The sequence below is a fragment of the Neopsephotus bourkii genome, unplaced genomic scaffold, assembly GCF_033783945.1.
Source record: "Neopsephotus bourkii isolate Nb327-2 ecotype Australia unplaced genomic scaffold, CSIRO-AGI_Nbou_v1 NB_1511, whole genome shotgun sequence".
Classification (NCBI taxonomy): domain Eukaryota; kingdom Metazoa; phylum Chordata; class Aves; order Psittaciformes; family Psittacidae; genus Neopsephotus; species Neopsephotus bourkii.
In genome coordinates this window covers 1,966,435-1,987,284 of record NW_026901987.1, presented here as the reverse complement: position 1 = coordinate 1,987,284, position 20,850 = coordinate 1,966,435, and the positions used below count along the sequence as shown (strand labels likewise).

General features: G+C 43.0%; 1 protein-coding gene across 4 annotated transcripts in view; it reads left to right on the top strand.

Annotated features, from left to right (window-relative positions):
- The window catches only part of BACH2 (BTB domain and CNC homolog 2), a 191,277-nt gene that overhangs the window by 91,531 nt on the left and 78,896 nt on the right, over positions 1 to 20,850 (top strand). For 3 of the 4 annotated variants that reach the window (XM_061369812.1, XM_061369809.1, XM_061369811.1), the window contains exon 3: positions 13,771 to 13,923. The gene's annotated coding sequence lies outside the window, so the exon portion shown is untranslated. Of the gene's footprint in view, positions 1 to 13,770; positions 13,924 to 18,043; positions 18,186 to 20,850 lie in introns of all 4 variants that reach the window. The other variant, XM_061369810.1, reaches the window with a different exon arrangement.

Below are 20,850 nucleotides of genomic sequence, written 5' to 3'. Positions count from 1 at the left end.
TTCCCCAGCTGCTAAAACTGGGAATTCAGTCTGCTTCCATTTCTAAAGGACTGGTAACTGAAAATACGGCAACCACTCAGTTTCTTTTTCAACCCTGTGCTAAGCTACATGTAACGAGTTATTGAGCTAATTTAGTTTTATACTGAAGACGCGATTTTCCTCCTGCAAATCAGGAAGGCTGTTTAGCACAGTGTAATTGACTTTAGCTGTAAGATTCAATATACTTACCTAGGATTATGGTTCAATAAAATCTAATTGTGCTGAGAGCAACAGGAATTGTAGAAACACCCAGAGACTGTTTTCCACCTTTCCCGTGGACAAGCTGAGTTGCATCTTTCCTGATGCTTATAGGTTATTCTGCTGCTTGCTCTGCACATTGGCAGGAACAGCTTGAGATGGCACTGTCTGGCATAGGGAGGTGAAGCCAAGCAGCTGAAATGATATGTAGCTTCTTCAGTCAGTTTTACATGAGTGACTCTTATTTCAGCATGCTCTGCCGGTGTCAGGCTAGGGGAACAGGAAGTAGGCTGCGTCTGGTTTCATTATGATGGTGATAATAATAGGATCCATAGGGTATGTGAGATTAAAAGCCCTATAACATTGCAGGCCAAATTGTGCGCAGAGAACAAAACCTGAAATCAGTTCAGTGCCTAAACATCCTTTTGTCTTGCCTCACCCACTGTAGAAATAAATATGGGAAAACAAATATTTATTCATAGCTTCCTCTTACTATTTACCAAATAGGAAGCTGTGTTAAGCCAATTTCTACATGGAAACATTTGCCGGCCATTGTGGATTGGCTTTTATAACTCTGTGGTATGATTTTGGAGAGCCTTTTTGCCCGGGTATTTATTAATGAGGTTTTCATCAGCCACTTCAACAAGTAGGAAAGCATCAGATTTAATTTTTTGCTTGCAGAGCTTCAGGAAATAGCATAGACTTTTTCAGTGCAATGAGGACACTGACACAGGTAATAAGTAAGTTGGGATGATGCTGAACAAGGCAGTGTGGTGAGTGTCCTTGTCACACACTGAGGCACACACCTTGTTATTCTTCCTTCACAGAGATAAAACCCAAACCACAGCCCTTGACCCAAGCGTGAGCTTCTGTCATTAGGATTGCTCACCTACCACCATGATTATTTTCTCAGTTATTTCTTCCAAGTATCAATTATCCTGTTGCAAGCAGGAAAGGAAAAATACACTTTCAGATCAAACTAACAGCTTTGGTGGTTTTGGTACACTGACTTCATAGGCAGTAAAATATATAACATTCTTGGTACGACATGTGCTGTACATCCTTGATGTAACTGCCTATTTTTTAACATCATTTTAAACAAATGCCAGGACTACAGAGAATGATAAAACAAGAAAATCAAGGCAGAACACGCAGGTGTTGTGGTATGGGTTAAAAGCAAAACAAAGCAAAAAAACCCCAAAGCCATGAGAATAGAGAGAGAGGCTCTTTGTCATGGCAAAATTAAACTGTAATTAACTGGGTACAGAGAACCCGTTTCTTACAGAACCAAGCCATGAGTGTGGATCATGCCAGACATCCCTGAAGCTGGCATAGCCACAGTTTAAGAGCAGAGGAGGGAGCTTGCTGAGAAAATAGTTCTTTTTTCAGGTTATTGTTGGCTTTGATTTTGGCCTAGTGCATGCTGGTTCTTACTACTGCTTTGGATGATAGTTAACTGGGATGGTGACAATACTGATATTAAACTTCTGTTTTCAGCTGGCATGAAACTGAAAAGTGGATTCATGTAGTGCCCAAGTTTTCTGTTTGAGTTGACCTGTTACGGAGAACTAAATAAACAGTTAAAATACAATCTTTGCTGGTTTAGTTAACTGTCTTTATGATGTGATGAACCCTGTTTTGCTTTGTTTCCCATCCCTTTCTTTATCATGGCATTCAAGAGTTTGTGCAAAATAAAGTAAAAAGCAAATACAAGTGGCACTTCAAATTTTGCTCAATTAGCTTGCACATTAGACACTAACGTACATTTTGTACATGACCTGCTGGTATGCAACTCCAGACAGCAAATGGTTTGTTAGTATTGGCAATGCTCTCAGGAAGCCAAATATGATTCTTTTGCTTGCTGACTTGAGAGTGCAAAGTGCTTTTAATTCCTATCCAGTTTTTCTCTGCTTCTTCTGTCTTGGTGTTGCCAGCCTTGTACCTTGGAATAATAAAACTTCAAAGAGTTTATGAAAGTCACAGTTGAAAGTATGTGTTACTGTAGGTTGAGCAGATAAAACCAGTGCTAACTAGGTGCAGTCTGTTCTCAAATCTGGTCAAAATAGTCTTTTTCGTCATGCTTTGGCAGTGTGGCTGTCCACGACTCCCTTAAATAGCTGAAGCAGGTAAAAGTGTTGTTTAAAAAAATATGAGAGCCTCTCCAAAATATTGCAGAGTTGATGATACACATTGGATTCCATGCTATATGCTTTTGTTCTTAATTTCTAAATCACAGTTGAGATTACATCTTGTTTAGTATTGTCGTACGTTTGTTTTGTAAGTGTAGGTCTGCGGTTGTTTCTGATTTCAAAAGAGCTGCCTAAATTACTTGCATGAAGACTTCTGTCACTGAAAAGCAAGACTTTAAATCCACTTCTGCCCCACTTGAAGGAGACACAGTACAATATTTTGCAGATACTTGTAAGTATTAGTTTCATGTCCAACTGTCTACCTCAGGGAAATAAAATCCAATGTCATCTTCAGCAGTAATAATTTTCTTCCTTATGCCACTTGTTTTATCATTTCTTCTCCACCACACTGGATTTTGTCTTGTTTTAAATTGTATCACTGTCAGTATTCAGTGTTTAGATGGGTCCTTCTCCATCTTTTCCAAAGTATAGTGAGGTTCTCTTCATGCCTTGTTTTTAAGCGTTGTTAGCATGCTGTGTAATCCATGAGTTACTGGTATAAGCTGAGAGCTGTGCCTCCAGCAGCACGGTGGATTTACCCCAGCTGCTCCTGGGCACTCAGTCTGTAGTGTCAGGCTGGCATTACCACCAGGCAGAACCAAAACTTGGGTATAACATCAGCTCTGCAGTACTGGCAATTTTGATCTACAGAAAAAGGCTGATGTAGACATGGCCATGCATTTCTCACCCATCCAGGGACATACTTGTAATAAGACCACGTATTCACTGTTATATGTTTCAAATACTGACCCCTTAATCTGTAACTGTATGCATCCATTTAACAGCCCCAGCCCTGGGTGGTACCACTGAGCGTGGTGCCGGTTGCCCTTATCATCTCCTCTCCATTTTCATGCTAATTGCATAGCCTAATCCTCTTTCTGTCCAACTCTTAATCTGTGTCTCCCTTTGATTTTTATTTTTCCCCCCCTCTCCTAATGATGTTGCTATTCCAGGGCAGATTCCCTGGCAGAAGACCTGCAGCATGGCTGTCTAGCATCACCCTTATTCTGGTAGTAGCAACCACCCTCTTTTGTGTCACCTTTTCTTCAGAAAACACCACTAGAGGCAATTGCAGCCTCACTTGATCTTTCCCTGTTTAGAAGATGTGAAAATACTTAATGAGTCGTTCTGGGGAGGTGTGACCTGAAGAATGCAGACGTGTGGGAGCGTTTGTTTGTTGAAAGTATCAGGAGGGGAATCACACAGTTATCCGAGTACCACTGTCAAAAGGTGGGAAATCGGCGTTCTCTTAAGTTTCACTGAACCCTGTTTCTTCTCCTGTCTGTCTCTTCCTAGAAGGTTCTTCATTTTGGAAAAGCACAGGAAGAGGGGAGAAAAGCAGCTTTTAAATTCCCAGGATTTCCTCTGGGGGAGAGATCCCTCAGGGGAAGGAGGGAACACTTCTAATAACCTCCACAGCATTTAATTCCAAGAAAATGCAATAAAATCAGTGCTTCCACTGAGAGTTGGCAGTGTATTTTTTCCGTAACAAGACCTGGTTTTAGTTTCTTTGCAGTACCATCTGATTCAGATTGTACCGAGTTGTCTGAGGAGAGCAAAATCTGGTTTTGACAGATGTTTCCCGTGATCTGGCAAATACAAACACTCCCGCGAGATGACAGGCAGCTTGTTTACATAAGAAATCTATTTTTTAAACAACAACAAGAAAAAAAAAGACCAACAGAAAAACCACAAACACAAAGCAACATTCGGATCAGTCATTCTGATCAAGGCAGTGTCAATTATTAGGCTGTAAAGGGAACTGATGACTCAACTTAGGCACAGCACTGCGGCGATCTCCGATTTTCGGTTTCATAACATTCTTTTCAGGAATGCTTTTCATTCATACCTGACGTTTAAACGTGTCTCTGGGAGCATGCATCATTCTGTGATCGGGATGCGAGAGACCAGTGTCAGCATGTTCTGAGAAGCTGTCCAGAATTCGGGAGGCATCCGTGTACCTCGGTGGGACACCAGGTGGGAGAGTCCTCTGACCCATCGCATCACGCACCGGGGCTGTACCCGCACACTACCAGCCTTGTCAGTCACCGCATCAAATTGGTAGATAAATTCATATCAACAAAATTGGAAAGCACTTTGATTCAGAAAGCAAAATGTTTTCGTCAGATCCCATGCTTAGTAATTCCAGCGAGCATGCTTGTTGAAATGGGTGAGTCAGAAATGGAAATGCAAAGCATTTCTCTGAACGGTGGCCGGAAATTAGCTCTGAAAACTGAAACAAAGCCAGACCGCAGTTTTATCTATTTACTTAACAATTCTAATTCTCCGAAAATCCCTTTGTCTTTGTGAGACTTTTTAATTCCTCTCTTGCAGTGCCGGCGTGATCCTTAGGTTGGACGATCAGCCATGTGAGGACTGTCTTAACGTGTCTTAATTTTCTGGTTTAAAAAAATGAGTTACCTGTAGGTAGCTTCGTTGTTTGTGGCGCTGATTCTGTCACGATGTGTGGTAGAAGCTGGTGGAAGTATTAGGCAGGACGGGATGCTGTAATATTTGAGGTTGATAATACTGAGGAGGAAGTCCAGGAGAATCGAGTGGCATCACTCAGCTGCTTATTACTCATTGTATAGGTTTGATATTTATGCAGCACATGGGGCTATATGACTGTTCTGGCACTAAGTACTCATTAGTTTGGGGGTGGCTGCTCCCCAGCTTAGCATGGAGAGGCTGCGGTGGTGACAGACCCTTTGTTGTAAGGGCACTGGAGTAGGTTGCCCAGGGAGGTTGTGAATGCTCCAACCCTGGCGGTGTTCAAGGCCAGGTTGGACAAGGCCTTGGGTGATATGGTTTAGTGTGAGGTGTCCCTGCCCATGGCAGGGGGGTTGGAACTTGATGATCTTAAGGTCCTTTCCAACCCTGACTATTCTATGATTCTATGACATAGCCCCATAGACTGTGGAATGAGGGCATAGGGAGGGTCATGAGTGTTTTGATGCTAGTAGAGGTGGTCTTGTTGAAAAAAATCCTCAAAAATCACCATATTGTGTGACAGATAGCGGCATTCTGGTCCTCATCCTGCACCCAAAGTGTTGCTACTTTCTTCTCTGTTGGAGTCTGGATACCTGCTGCTTATACTTGAAAGTGAGTCAGTGCTTTAGGCTCATTGCACAGCCTTGGACAATGTAGGGACTGCTTTCCTGGCAGCTGTTACGTGGTCTGAGGCCCGCAAATGTAAATCACCCTGGAGGCGTACAAAGTAATATATGTGTTTAAGGGATTGACAATTCCCATTGCAAGTGTGGTGGAGTAGTGCGTGTTTGAAAGATAAGACAGTTTGGGTGATTTTTCTTAATTACTGTTTACCTAAATAAATAAATAATGCATATTCATGGCTTTAACTAAAGTAAGTCATGTTGAAATGTTTACCTCTCCTGAGGATAATTATTAAGGGTGGGGTGCGGGGTGCAGCAATTAATAGTAAAACATTTAGACAAGATTACAGAATGTTCTGATTGGAATAGTAAACATTATGCTAGAAATAAAAGCAAATACACAGAGCTGTCTTGAATGAAAAAAACCCAAACACTGTGCTATCCAATGAAATGCACTGATCAGAAGCAGTTGGGGCAAAGGGGCTGTAGTCTGCAGCTCTTCAGCATCACAGGGTTTCTTCAGTGTAAAGTTAATTGGTGGGTTCTCCCTCAGTTCCAATTCAGAGGAAAAAACGGCACAAATACTGGCATCCACACAGATTGCTGTGGCAGCTGTAATGCTCATCAGCACCACTTTGAGGCCGGTGTGCACTGATTTTTAAACTGAGCAACAGAAGGTTTTTCACCTGCTTATATCAGTAGTAAACAAAACCTTCATTTGTGTTGTGAAGCACACACACCCCATTTTGTACAGTCCTTTGAATTAAATTCTTTGCTCAGCTGAGAGCTTGAAATTTGGACCCATCCTTTCATGTCTTTTGGCTACAGTTCCTTATCTGGTTAATCAGCTCAAAGAGAGCCACTGATGTGTTCAAAGATTTCTGTGACAGCTGCATACCATTAGGCTGAATGATTGAAAAAAACCCTCCCATAATTGTAGTTTGGTGCAGTAAATACAGATTGGTCATTCAGTTTAACATACGGTAGTAAGATAACTGAGCTTTGGACAAGGGAGCTGCTGTTTAACCCTGTGGAGATGAAGCTTGACGGTGTGGTGGAGCTCATCTGTCCCATAACCTTAATCTGCTTCCAGCTTTTCTGGAGCAGCAGAGGAGTGTAGCTGAGCAATGCAGTGTGTCTGCCTTTGCACTGGACTGGGGATGAAAATGAGGATAGAAGGTGGGCAGAAAGTAGTTAAGAGCACCAAGACAGTCTGTGGGGACTGTAAATCCCCACAGTGCAAATGGGATGGGGTGTCCTTGCTCACTGATGCGTCTCTCGGCCAGTTGCAGAGCAGCAAGCTGCTTTCCTGTCTGGGTCATTCTCTAACTCAGGCATCTTTTGGGGATGAAGGCTTCCAGACCTCCTCCTCTAGACCAAATCAGTCCCTTCTAAGGTATCATCAGAACTGTTGGGGGTGCTCGCCGGCACCTAATGTACCCACTGCGCTGCGGCATATGTGCCCTGGATACCCTCTCATCTAGAAACCGAAAAGTGGCTTTTCTGTGACTGGAACTGCGGTCTGATTATTAGATGCGGTACAGTCTTTGCCCACGTCTATAGTTAGTGGAAGTAGCTGGCTGTGCTCCGGAACAGAGCAAGATATCGAGGAATGAGTGCTGGTGGATGGGCTGCCTTGTTCCCAGTGCAGGTGGTGAGAACACCCAGTTGACTTAGTCCTTGTGAGGCAGCTCCGCAGCTGCTTCTGGCTGATGAATTTCCTCAACCACATTTTCTTTCTCTGCTTTGGTGGGTCAGCCTTTTTCCCTGACTGAACTGCCTGCTCTGCAGGATCTATGTGTGGTGTCTGTACTCCAGGAGACAAGGGTACTAATGGTGGGAAGTGTCTTGATGGTCCATCTTCCCTGTAGGAGGGGGGGGGCGCAATTTGATAAAGGTGGCACATTTTCCCATTAAAAAAAAATCTTTCTGTGTTCATCTCAAAGAGATTTCTGTGGGGCAGAAATACCCATCTCCACCCTTTTTTAGTAAGGTTTTCTGGCAATGTCAGCCATATGCCTCCCAGTGAAGCTGGCGACAGCAAGGCAGCCAGAGCCTTGTGTGGTGTTTTGCAGGTTGAGAAGGCACTACACAGAACAGTAAACCCAATATCAACTCAACTAATTATCTGTGTATAAAAATTCCCCTGCTTGACATTTTGCCGTTAGAGGCTCTCTGGTAAGATTTATGACTTTGGCTAAAATGAAGTACCATTTCCTTTTTCTCAGCATTACTGTGCGTGGCCTCTCTGGCTTTGCTTGTTGAACAGACTTGAGTTTGCCCAACAGGGAACTTACTTTTGAAGCTCTTTCCCATCATGATTCTGCCTTTCTCTTCTTCTGTTTGTCACAGTCAGTGAAGATAACACACAAAGCATTTTTAGGTCTTTCACCTTTCTCCTGCTTGGGAAGAGGGTGAAGACAGAGAAGCTCAGAGGCAGCTCCTGCACATGAGATGCAGTGTTGGCCAACTCTCAGCCCCACCACAGCTTGTGCAGGCTTGTGGTAGACACGTACCTCCATCAATAGGCTCCTTCTTCATAGTAAACGTGCAACTGTTGCATACATCATTTATATGAGCTAAAGGATAATACCTCTCTGTGTTGTTTGCTTATGTCCTTATTTCACAGGCTGATGAAAATGAGACCATTGACTGAACTTTCTGAACTTGCATATGCATCACTGACTTCACCCTGGTCTGAAATCACCTGAGAATTAGTTTGTCTGATGCTGTAAAATGTCAGGGTTTTTCCTGAGTATGTAGAAAAAAAAGGGAGCAATGTTGAGCTGCTGCCATCTCTCCCAGTCGCAGTTAAGACATAGTTATTTTTGTATTAGGGCTTGGAGGAAAACCGGTAGAGATGCCAGATAAACCTTCCCAAAACAAACATTTGTGTTAATACTTAAATATTGTTCATCTTTCGCAGCGTTTACTTATCTGTTTCCCACATGCTGAACCTTATGGAAAGTTTTTGTGGTTGACTGTGGCCCGTTCTTTCATTCTGTGTTAACTGTTCTCTTGATTTGCATTTTTAAAAAGAAATCAGCAGTAAAACTCTGACTGTGATAATTGTTCAAAGTGGGAGCATCCTTTCAGCAGGGCAGACATGCGTTCCTGTGGTTCACGTGTGTTGGGCAGGAGTCCGAGAGCCTGAACACAGTGAGCTGCATCATTGTGTACTGCCCTGGGAAGTGTCCTTACCCAAGAGACCTAGCGCTGGTTAGTCTAGTATTGTCGTCTGAGATGCCAGGCTCCAGAACAGCAGTTTCGTCCTCATCCCTGAACCATCTTATGTTCTCCAGTTTGCATGTGTATGAATCAAAATTTCCAGTCCTTAAGGAGAAATAAGACAGATATCTGAATTTTCATCAGATCTGACACAAAGTATTAGGCTGTGACTTTGCTTTGTTTTGGTTTTACTGCATGGGGCACACTCATCTTGTGTCATTTGATAACGTTCCTTTTGCACCTAACCATTCTTTCATGAGTCATACCACCAAGATAAAACATTTTTTCTTGATTTTCCGTCAAGTATATTCCAATGATAAAGTCATTCAGATTTTACGTGAAGAGATTTGTAAGTTCCTGTGGTGATGTTCTTGAGCTACAGTCTCCCACTTCTCCTAGCCCAGCATGGTTGATGTGTCACAGAGTTGACTTCAACCAGAGGACAAGAGGGGGTGGAAAATTCCCCCCATGCCTATGCCTCAGCAGCTCTGCAGGTTTTCCATTTAAGCCCAGTTAGTGCTGTTAAGTGTAGCTGGGGAAAATCCAGTTGCAGACCCTGGAGTGCTTCCCTGGTCAGCGCAGGGAGGCACCAGCTGCCTTCCCCTTCAGTCAGTCAGCGGCAGTTATCCTGCTGCTTCTCCTGATGACTTCAGTCATGGTTTCTAGACAGACTGATTCCTGATTATCTGAAGAAATGGCCTATTCTCATCTCCACTGACTGTTGACACAAGTCACCCAGATAGGGATGTACCACAGAGCCAGGCCTTGTGGTCCTGGGTGGGTACCTCCCTGCATCTGATCCACACCTCCGTGGTTGTGGTAGTCTTCTGTATCCCACCTCTGGGCACTGGGGAAGAAGCTGCTGTGCCCTTCAGACTCATGGTTTTGGCTGCTTCTGGCCAAATGGTGCACGTTAAGAGAAGTGATGGACAAGTTCTTCTTTGGAAAAACCGAGCAGGTTATTAGGAGGAAATTAAATGCAGTAATAGTGAAGCAGGCCATATATCTTTTCTGACATAGGTATCAATAACATCCTGGGTCTAATTTAGAGATTTCAGGGAGAGATCCTGCACTAGATGTCAAAAGCACTGCAAATGCCTTCTCAGCCTCAGGCGATCCTTCAAGCAGTTGCAAGCTATAAATGTTCCAATGAAGCTGTTTCAACCAGAAAGAAATATTCTTCAGCTTCACCCGAAAGCACACAAAATGTAAAGAAGACGCATTTGCTAACCTGTGATGGTATTGCATGTAGCAGACTGGTATCCTTGACTTCACTGGGACTAATGACACTGCACATTTGTGTAAGCATTGCACTCCACCAAGTGAGGTGTTGCTTCAGAGAGCACCAGCTCTGTTAGCACATCAGTGCTCACTTCTCCCTGCTCACTGGTGCACAGCTTTCCTTACATACTTTTTCTCCTGTCCACATCTGTGAGAAGCTCACTGACTCATCTTGTCCTGTGTGTTCATTTTACTTACCCTGATGTTATGGACCCATTGTGAACATTAGTGTGTTTTGAAACCCCACTGTGTACTTGTTGCTCACCTCCCTCATTGCCCACCCAACTTCTCTGGTTTTCTTGAGCATGATTACGTGATTTAATGTGTCTGAAAATATATTTCATGTGAATTGGAGTAATACCCAGGTGCGTTCATTGTGCTCTTTTCATCATCTTTATTGGTTTGTTCACTGCAAACTGAAGAACTTACCAGCTTTCCGCCTCTTTAAACGTCAAAGCTCTTGTTATTTTGCATTAACAACAAAAGCTCTCTTTGAAACATACCCTCTGTTTAACATAAATCCAAGCTGGAAGGTGTTTTTGTGAAGTACATACCTTTTAAGCATCATGCTTCCTTCTGCCAGTTGTGATGTCTGGTGCGTCTTCCTTTACATTTGCATTCTTCAGTGCTAACTTGAGCCACCATGCAGTACTAGAAGCCCTCACAAAGGGGAGAAAGGCAACCTGATTCAAAAACTGTACAGAAGTCTTTAAACAACGTGAGTTTTTTTAAACACAGTGTCTGTTTTGAAGTATTGTCATTTCTTTAGCTTTCTCTGCAGCTGTGAAGACAAATGCTTTTAAAAATAAAGATAAGGTTTCCTGGCACCCCCCATGACTTCAGGAACTGGGTCTTCAAGTTGGCGTAGAATAGTGATTTTGTCGCTTCTCAGATTGTGTAACTGATTGCCTACATATGGAAGCCTGTGCTGAGAGCAGAGATCTTCATGTGAGCAAGCCTTGGAGTGGACAGAGCGTCTGCCCCTGCCTAGGATCCAGCTCTTCCCATGCTGTAAATGTGGCTGGTCAGCATGTTAAAATGCTGAAACTCCTCTTCAGTAGATGCATTGTTGGCTCTTCCTTTTGTATAAGTTCAGTTTTCATGTATTCCTTGTAAGTTTCCAGCTGCAGCAACAGTTTTGCTTTTAACAATTTGCCTGTTTCAGAAAGAAAATTCTTTTATTGAATGGAGAGCATGAAGAAGCTCCCATGTTGAGCATAGGCAGGGGAGTTGGGTTTCATTCTACCCTAAGCTGACCCCTGGGCAGAGAGATTCCTGCTTTCGTGTTTTAGATCATGTGTAAAACCTGATGCTGGCTGGATCATCCTGTGTAGGGCAATAATATCTAGGGAACATGGGGTGATACACGGAGTGAGACGTTTGCAGAGGGAATGAAATGTTTGGGATGTAGCCTCATGATTTCTACAGCAGTGAACATCAATCACACCTTCTCAGAAAAACATGGCACTGGAAGTTTTCCCCCCGCCCCCGCTTCTTTTCTTGTTTCCCTGTTCTCCACTTCTGTTTATTCTCCTTTCCTTCTGATATGGTGTGGCAAGTGCAACTTTAGCTCGGAAAACTGACTTGTCCTTGAAAGCACAGAGCCTTCTCTGGTTTTATTCCTTTTGCTATTGAGTAAGCAGCAGTTATTTTTGTTCTACCAGTGATTTATGACTGAACAGATTTGAGTTTATATTTTTAGTTTTATAGGCAATTTAGATAATATATATTTGTGACCATAAATATTCGGTCCTCTTAACAGTCTGTCAATGAATATTATGCCCCGTTGGAGGAAATTACATAAACTGGCTGCACACAAGCATTGTGTTCCTGGCATTGCCTCATGATTCTTTTCAAGTACCCATATAAGTAATCCTTAAATGTAGCAGTATTTAGAACATCTGTTAGTAAATCATCTAGGAGAGTGTCATCCAGAAGAAATAACCTGCTTCTCATAAGTGATCAGTTCTCTAGAAGGCTTGGAGTAAAATGGTGTAGCATCAGTCCCCAGAAAACATCAAACATACAAGCATGCTTACAAAAAGCAACAATCAAACCTCTTCAATTTGCTCTGCTCTGATCTATTTTTTGGCCTTTTTACGGAGTCAGTAGACATTTCTTGAGAAACCTGAAGTTTTTTCCTGAGGAGTTCATTTTGCAAATTTCAGAAAAACAGTAGTAGGATTTTTAACTTCCCCTCACCTCTCCCTTTTATCTAGCTTTATCTAGTTTGTGGTCATTCTGCAAACACAGCCCTTGCAATAATCCTGGGAAGATAGATAAATGCCACTGCTTGTACTGCTGCTGTCCCCTTCTGTTCAAAAGAAACTCATATTCCTTTCCACTCCCAATCACAACTTTATTCAAGTAAATAGTAGTTAAGCATTCAGGTGTTTCTTTTCCCCAGGAAAACAGTGAAGTGTTGGGCACTGGCAACTTGAAAACTCCAATTTGAAACCCCCCTGTAGCTTAAAAATAATTACTTTGCCTTCCACAAGTATTTCCTTCCCACCCTCCTCCCCAGCCACTTCAGAGTGTGACCGCTTCATTGATAGATAGGGGGATGCCTTTTCAAGTCAGCTGGGACTAGTCATTGAGTGGGATCTGGGCTGTATGGGGATGCTGGGACTTGGGTGCCGGGAGGGGTGTCACCCTCTTCCAGCCCTCCCTGTCCCAGAGTGTCTCCCTTCCAGGGAATGAGCCCCGAACCCCTTGCACGGCAATGGCAGCACCATGAATTTGCTGTGGGCACACACAGCAAACTTAACGTTTTCTTCCCTCTCCAATTTTCTTTTATGAAGATTGGTGTGACAGGCAGCTTTGCTTTAGGAGGGACGGAGGAATAATACGCACATTGCATTGACCCGGGGGGTACGGAACTATGCTGATGGTGTTTCCTCTCTGAAGCTCCCCAGAATAAAGTGGAAACAAAGGAACAAATTTGGTGTTCTTGACTTAAATTCCTAACTGAAATCAAAGCAAAGCATTGACAAAAGCCAGGGTTGTTGCTTAAAAGTCTGTTTGATCATTTTGCTGGTTTTGTTGGAACACGCTTCTGGAGCAATGTGCAGTTTTATAGAACCGCAGAATGGTTTGGGTTGAGCTTAAAAGCTGATCTAGCTTTTAACCTGGTCACTCAAAGCCCCATCCAACCTGGCCTTGAGCACTGACAGGGATGGGGCAGTCACAGATTCTCTGGGCAGCATGTGCCAGTGGCTCACCACTCTCGTCATAAAGAATTTCCTAGTATGTGTTCATAAGTATGCACATACCTGTGGTATGATCTAGTAGAATAATCACAGAAGTGTTAATTTTCCTGTAGCTGTTCTCAGAAGCCTCCGATGTCTGGGTCCTGTATGAATGCGAAGAAAACAGTCTTTGTTGTAAGATGTCTACAGCTTAAATGTAAGAGGAGGTATATAATGGGCATAATGTAATTGTCATATCTGACATAAAGACCTTCTGTTGTTTAAAAAAAAAAAAAGCAGCTCCCAAATAGAAGGAAAAAAGAAAAGAAAAAGAAAATAAAAGAAAAAAGAAAAGAAGAAAGGAAAGAGGAAAGAAGAGGAAAGAGGAAAGGAAAGGGGAGAGGAAAGGAAAAAGGAAAGGAAAGAGGAAAGGAAAGGGAAGAGGAAAGGAAAAAGGAAAGGGAAGGGAAAAAGAAAAATTTTCTGAAGATCCAGTGCTTGAATTTTTTAATGCCTACCTTTATTTTATTTTAGGTTGCTATCGACTTGAGTTGCCAGAGCATTGCCCTACAAAGCTTTGGAGGGTCAGTTCTTAATGGATTGCTGCAGCCTCTTACTTTCTCCACTGATCCTGTTCCCTGCATCGTGAGAACACTTTAGCCAGCACAGAACCTAGAAAAGTTACATGTAAGTTATGATTCAAATTCCTTTCTATTTAAAGAAAAAAGAAAAGAAAAAAAAAAAGGGTCCTGGGGTGGCAAGGTGGAGGCAGTAAACATCATACTTTAGAAAAATACTGTAAAAGCTGTAATTCAGCATCAAACATTAGGTGGTGAATAAATTGTTATTGAAATAGTTACTTGCTTTTTTAACCAAGATGGTGATTGTCATTTTGAAGGCTTTTCTAAGTGTTCTGCTACCATAGTAAACCATAGTAAGAAGTACTTAAAATATATTTCTTCACCCCACCCCCCTAACTACACTTTGTTTTTCTCCACAACTGGGTGAGTGTGTGTACGCTTACCACGGTGTGATGTGTCAAAAACACATGTGCTCTGCTTGAGTTTGGAGGCCACCATTTGCTCGGCAGGACTGCTGGCATCCCAGTATTTTTCTCATCATAGAACCCATATCCTCCTTCTTTGGGGTTTCCAGAATACTTCCTCTGAAGGAGCCCTCTTGCTGCTTCTCCTTTCAGCCTGCTGCCCCAAAAGGCCCTTTAAGCATCAGTAGCACCTTCTTTGCCACCTCCAGTGCCCCCCATGTGGGATTATCTGCTCCACCTGGCTGTAGGACGGTGGAGAAAGTTGTGCACAGATCTGGTAGGGTCAGAGGGGATTGAGGAGGCTGCAGACTCCTTACTCTCTCCTCAGTCTTGGTTCGTAGTTCCTGGTGTGTGTCCTGTGCTTTGGTTTTTCCTCCCAGGAGAGGGAGCGGCTATGGCACTGTGCACATGTTTTGTTCCCCCATCGTGGCTAAATCCTCCTCTCAAACCTCACATAGCATAAGACTGGCACCGAATCAGTGGGCTGTTCTGGACAGGGGAAACAAGTTTGATCCTTTTTAACTTTTGGGGGGTTCTAACCCTCATTCTGGCATGGATCTGGAGATGGAAGTTCTTTGGACTATTATAAGTGTGGCATGGATGTGCTGTCCAGGGGGTGGGACACCTTAGAGCTGCCAAGTTTGGCAAAAGGCTTGAGCACAACTTTATTGCTTTAAAATAAAAGCAGGTCTCATTGTGGTTAGCAGGTTTTCCTCTTGAAGATGATGGGGTAGAGCAGCTTGGCAAAAGGCCACCTGAGCCAGAGGCAATACAAAGTCATGGTTCACAGTGTGGCACTGTGCATGTTCCTGCCCTTGTTCATTCACTGCAGTACAAATGTATACAAGGCATTTCAACTGTTAATCAGCACAGGGCAGTGAAGCTGACCACAGCACTCATTGCTGGTCAGTTTTTCTTGAATGCTTACACAGTTGGTAATGCTACTTCTAAAAATATAGGAGTATTTTGGAATTGAAGAGCTTGTATTAGAAATGCACCTTCATTTATTTTATTTGCTTAAGTGACACCAGAAGAATTATTTAAAACATGAAAAATCCATTGCAGAGGAGGACTGGGGTTTTAATGCACACAGAGATTCCTTTTGTAAAGAGAGGGGAAAATATTTTCTGGTGCAATCAGTATCAGGAAAAATAGTAGTGAAGGTAGTAAGGAATGGAGAAAGGGGGAGGATTGTCATGGAATTTGCTGTCAAATAGGCCTTACAAGTTGTTGGTTTGGTTTTGTTTTCCAGAAAAGGGAGGGCGTTGCCATTTCATTGTGAGCTTCACAATATGTGGTGCAATTATTAATCAGATCTGCAATAGCAGGAGTCATCTGACTACAGGACAGTTTTGGGTCTGTTTTGAAACTTGTTTCTAGCACTTGTCTTAAGAGAAGAAAACTTGAAAATAGGAGTTGTTAACAGCTAGGCAGGCAGAAACAACACATTGTTCATTAGTCCTACTTAGCACCATTCCCATGAGGTTTGGAAGCCTTATTCATAAATTTTTGCAGGCTTTTCTCGTGATACTTGAAAAGCTTATCATTAGGCATCTTGTAAATTCACTATTAAAAAACCTTTCAGAGGAAATAACTTTAAAAATGATATCCTTCTTAGGTCTTGAAAAAAAAACAGCCAGAAACTGAATGGACATAAATAGAAAAACCCCTCTCATTCCAAAAAGTGCATAGGAAGTTTGTCTTGGTACTTCTTGAGCTGCAAATAATCAGAAGTCTCCATTTCCAACAGTAAAATAGGTCTGAGGGCCAAATAAACTTGAAAATCAGGATATAGAAACTGTCATGAAATACATGTTTTCCTTTTTTTTAACTGTAGTCTTGTGCTCAAGATAAGTCAAGCTTTTAAAAGTTGATGTGTGCTCTATCTTCTAGGAAACACATGTATCACCTGTTAGGTTGTTGGCCAGGGTTGTACCCATTGTGAATGCAGATCCGTGCTGGCAGAAGTAGATGCCAGGGCAAGCTGACAGTTGCTTACTTACGAGTGCTTCCCACTGGCTGGCTTGTTTTGATACAAACTCTGCTTGTAACAATTACCTTGCTATTGCAATTCCCATAGAAGCAACTTCCTCTTGTTCATTAGCCCTGTCAGAAAGAGCAGTTGCACCAGGCAGACCCAGCTGTAACAACTGTATTCCCCTTGCTTTTTCCAGGGGGGTGCAGTGTATTTCCTAAATAAGTATGCCTTCCCCTAGCCTCCTTCCATTTATTACTTAGTTTTTATAAAACTAAGGATACTGATTAATACGATCTTCATAAAAATAATACATATTTGATGTTTAAATTCAAAGCAAAAGGGGTCTTCCTTATTCTGACAGCGTAGATTGCAAAACCCTGTCATGGTGCATGTGCTGAGATAAAAAACTTTTTTCCAGGTCCCCTGGGAATTAATCCTGGGCAGGTTTAGACCATGTGTATGATAATGAGGGAGTACAGGAATTAGGGAAAAGCTATGCTCTGCTGAGCGACTCACTGTTATCCTGAACAGTTGCTCATGGCAGAGTATGGATGGGGCTTTGCTCAGGCACTGGGGACATGGTTGTGGCTTGGAGCAGATGCTGGGGCAGGGCTGCTGGCATCCCAGCAGAGACGGGTGGTGATTCCTAGCAATTTCCACACCCTGCTCACATTTCTCCCTGTGTTTTACCCCCGTGTGCTTTCCTTTAAAAGCAGCAAAAATAACTTCCCATCAACAGCATTCTGCATCTAATAAACTGTCCTGATTTGTGCTGCTTGTCCAGTGGTCAGAATTCAGCCATTCAAGTGCTTTGTTCAGATAAAACAAAAAAGGGTAATCCGAACCACAGGAACGCCTGCACGCAAATTTGCTATTTGCTAGGTATGAGCTCTTCAGAATGCTTCAGAAATTTTAGAGCAGATTTCTTGAAGCCTGTCCTACAGCCATCTGTAGGCAGATGTAAATAATGTAAAATTTTATGATGCAGATTCTGGTGATTAAATGTCTGTCACCCGCCTACCACAGCCTGGGAAAAACATATCTTAAAAATCTGCACTGAAAGGTCAGGTAACTTGGCTGAATTAAGAAAGAAATTGGATTTTTGGAGGCAAAGTCGCATCCCTTTGAACACTGACTTACCAAACACTCCTAATGCTCGCTACCAAACCCAAAGAGCCATGGCCATACCTGAGGACATGATGATTTTATCCTCCTGGATTTTGATGCAAGATGTGGCCACATCTGGATTTCATGATGTTTCTGGCACATTTTCGTGCTGGAGTGCTGTTCTTATAGTGGAGAAGGCATGTTCTAACCCATTTTATGGTACTGGCATACAGGGCTCTGCACATCAAGCAACATCTCATGCTTCTCCCACCCTGGGGAGCTTCACGACCTCCCATGGCATCCTGTCCTAGGCATAGTGCTCACAAATGCCAACAAGCATTTTCCTACAATATAAGGGAAATCTTTGCTGCTGATTGATCTGGTTACTTATGCTGCCCCCTGCCATTGACCCCTGCCAGCACTACATTGGTCCCTTGGTGTGATCAGGTGCTCCTGGGCACTCTCTGTATTCACAAGGCAGGCTGTACCCCAAACCTGGGTAGCCGCCAGGCACAGCTTTTGGTAGGTGTTTGCTGCAAATATATCTGTTGATTAAACATGGGGGTTTATTTATATATACATATGTATGCATGTGTGTGTATAAATAAAATATATCTATATATAATAGACATATATATGTAAGTATGTAATTAAAATACATATATATGTCTTGACAGATATAATCAGTCTGGTCTGAAAAGTGCTGGTGTAGCTTCACACACAGCGTCTGCATGTGCACACGTGGGGTGGGTGGTGAGCTGAAGTCCCTCTCTGGATAGTTCTGACCAAGAGCCCCATGCCAGAGACATCCCCATCCAGGTGTGCATGGTGATCCGGGGCTGTGCAGCCAGGAGGAGCATCCCGCTTGTGTTTGGCTGTGTTTAGCTGGTACAGCGGAGGAGGACAGTGGTGTTTATGGTGGTGTAGCACACCATATGAAACAAACTGTTTTGCTGGCACTGACCACAGGTTGGTTTGTTTGCTCACCCCAGCGGTGCGCCGGGCCGCGTGGGCAGGCGGTGTCATTGATCTGTTGACTCGGTGTTTCCCACGTGGCCGCCGTGTTGTGGCAAGGAGTTTTATTTTTCCCTGCTGCAGGTGACACTGCGTGTGTCAGCCTGGGGCACTGAGTCACAGCTCTCCCACCACACAGGGCCAGTGGCACTTCCCCTTACCAAGGAGAGGGGAGGTGCTGGCCTGTCTCCACAGGGCAGCTTACGTGCCCCTGCATGTTGTTTTGTGGGTTTTTTTTCTTTTTACAGAAAAGACTGAGAGATGATGATGGCGAGGATCAACTTTCTCTGTCGCCAGACCAGTGAAAAGTAAACTCCATCTCACCACATCAGTTTCGTTTTCACTGCTGGTTCAGCCTATCCTCTCCCACTGGCAGAGCCCTGCACAGTCATTCAGTGCCCGGCCTGGGGATGGTGTGGTTGTTAGTTCAGTGGTGTATGACCCATTTATTTTCGTATTAGTTAGGTGCCCACATTCTGCAGCATTCAACACATGGGTCCTATGACCTAAATCCTCGCCAGAGAAGCACACACTGATTTCAGTGGCGTGTGGAGAGAACAGCCTGCTCCGCACTGGGCTGACCACAGGCTGTGGGAAGGCAATGGGTCTAGTGCGCAGTTAATGAGCAAGGGCAGGTAAAGGTAAAGGGCAGGTAAAGGGCAGGTACATTTTTCCAGAGCTTACCCTTTGTCTTAGATTATTTTGTTAAATATTGTTGGCTAGCTTGTGGGATGTGTTTCCTGTTATGATTTGCAAAGAGTTGAGAAGTATAAGTGTTGGAGTGGATGCTTTTCTGGCTATAATAACTTGTGCTTTCAGAGGCAGCAAGGTAGTTAATGACATGATATTGTTGCCTTTCCTTTCTCCATCCCCAGACACGGCATCATCTGTAAGCTTGTTGAGTCTGGTCTTAAGATAGACCTTTTTTCTTTATTTCTTCTTTACTCAGCTAACCGAATTAGATTCCTGCAGGTTTTTCTGGATATAATTAGGCTCATGCTTGTGTTACTTTTGGTAGATGGAAAGAATCGAGCACAGGACGGATGAGAGTAAACTGGCGTCATAGTAGACTTGGAAGTTTTGGGGTATAAAATTAAAGAGTAATTTGCAAAGCAGCTTGAAGTGAAGTAGATTTAAACACAATGAAATCATCCTTGACAGCAATTTGTTTGAAGTTCTTCTGTTATGAGTGTAAAGGGATTTTTTTTCAATTGCCAGTTTCTGGGTAGAGTATTCAGCATAATTTCTCACAGGTAAGTGAAGCATTAACTCCTTGTACCTCGGTAGGTTTGGGAAGTGGGGGGAGAAACTGAGAGTTAGGGAGAGGCACCTCCTCCATTTCATCATTTAAAAACTGATCAGTGGTCAGTGCACTTAAGAGAAGGACTCTACCAGGTAACTCAGAGAAAACAACTGATTAAATGTGTGAAAACAGAGCCTTGGGTGGCATGGTCTAGTGTGAGGTGTCCCTGTCCACAGCAGGGGGGTTGGAACTAGATGATCATAAGATCCTTTCCAACCCTGACTATTCTACAACTCTATGAAAATCCAGCAGGAGCTCAGACAGTAGGTATGCGAATAGCTGACCCTGATGTTTAGCAAAATATAATGGCACTCTAAATGCAAACTGGAAAAAAAGTAGCAGCAATTAGCCAGTTTGCGTCCCTTTCTCAGATGAGCCATGAGTTGTGGGGTTTTTGCATTTATATACTTTTGCTGTAGGTGTTGGAAGTGTGGGTGGCCATGAAAAAGTGGTGGTTACAATAAGATTTTCCATTTATTGCCCTTTGTGTACAACTAAAAATAAGATTCAAATGCTTCAGAATTTGTAGGGCAAGCATAATCCTTCTCTTAGCTCTGATGACTGGCTTGCCTGCAACTTCAGCTCTGTCTGGTGAGTCTTAGACTTAAATGCTTGTGAATGGGTCTGTGTTGGAAGGAGAGGCAGAGTTTATTTGCAGTGTGGTCTAGCTGGGTTAATTCATCAACTCATTTTAAAAAAATAGAAAAGGAGCTATGCTCAGTGCATAAGTAAGAGGTGGTGATGAAAGAATTTTGGAAGCAGGATTGTTCTGTTCTCTGGAAAAAGCAGCTTTGGAGAGGGCTGAAAGGTCTTTAAAATCAGCCTTTCAGAGCTTCATTGGTGTAACTTGAACTGTTGATCCAGAACTTCATCTTCTGGCAAAGAAAAAGAAAAAAGAAATCTATACGTATCTGCTGAGAATCAAGAAACAAGTTCTCAGGGTTAACTTCTGGCACATAAAAACCTTTTGATTTAGTTTTCAGGGTGACAGTAGTGAAACATGCTGCCTCAATAGCTTTTCCAGGTATTTACCTAGGAAATGGAAATTTAGGAATCTAGTTGGGAATCTGATAAATTAGTTGCAATATCTTGAGCTACTAAATCTGTTCTGACCACATTAATTGATACATCAGCTTGTGGCCAAAGAACCATTAAAGAGATGTCAGC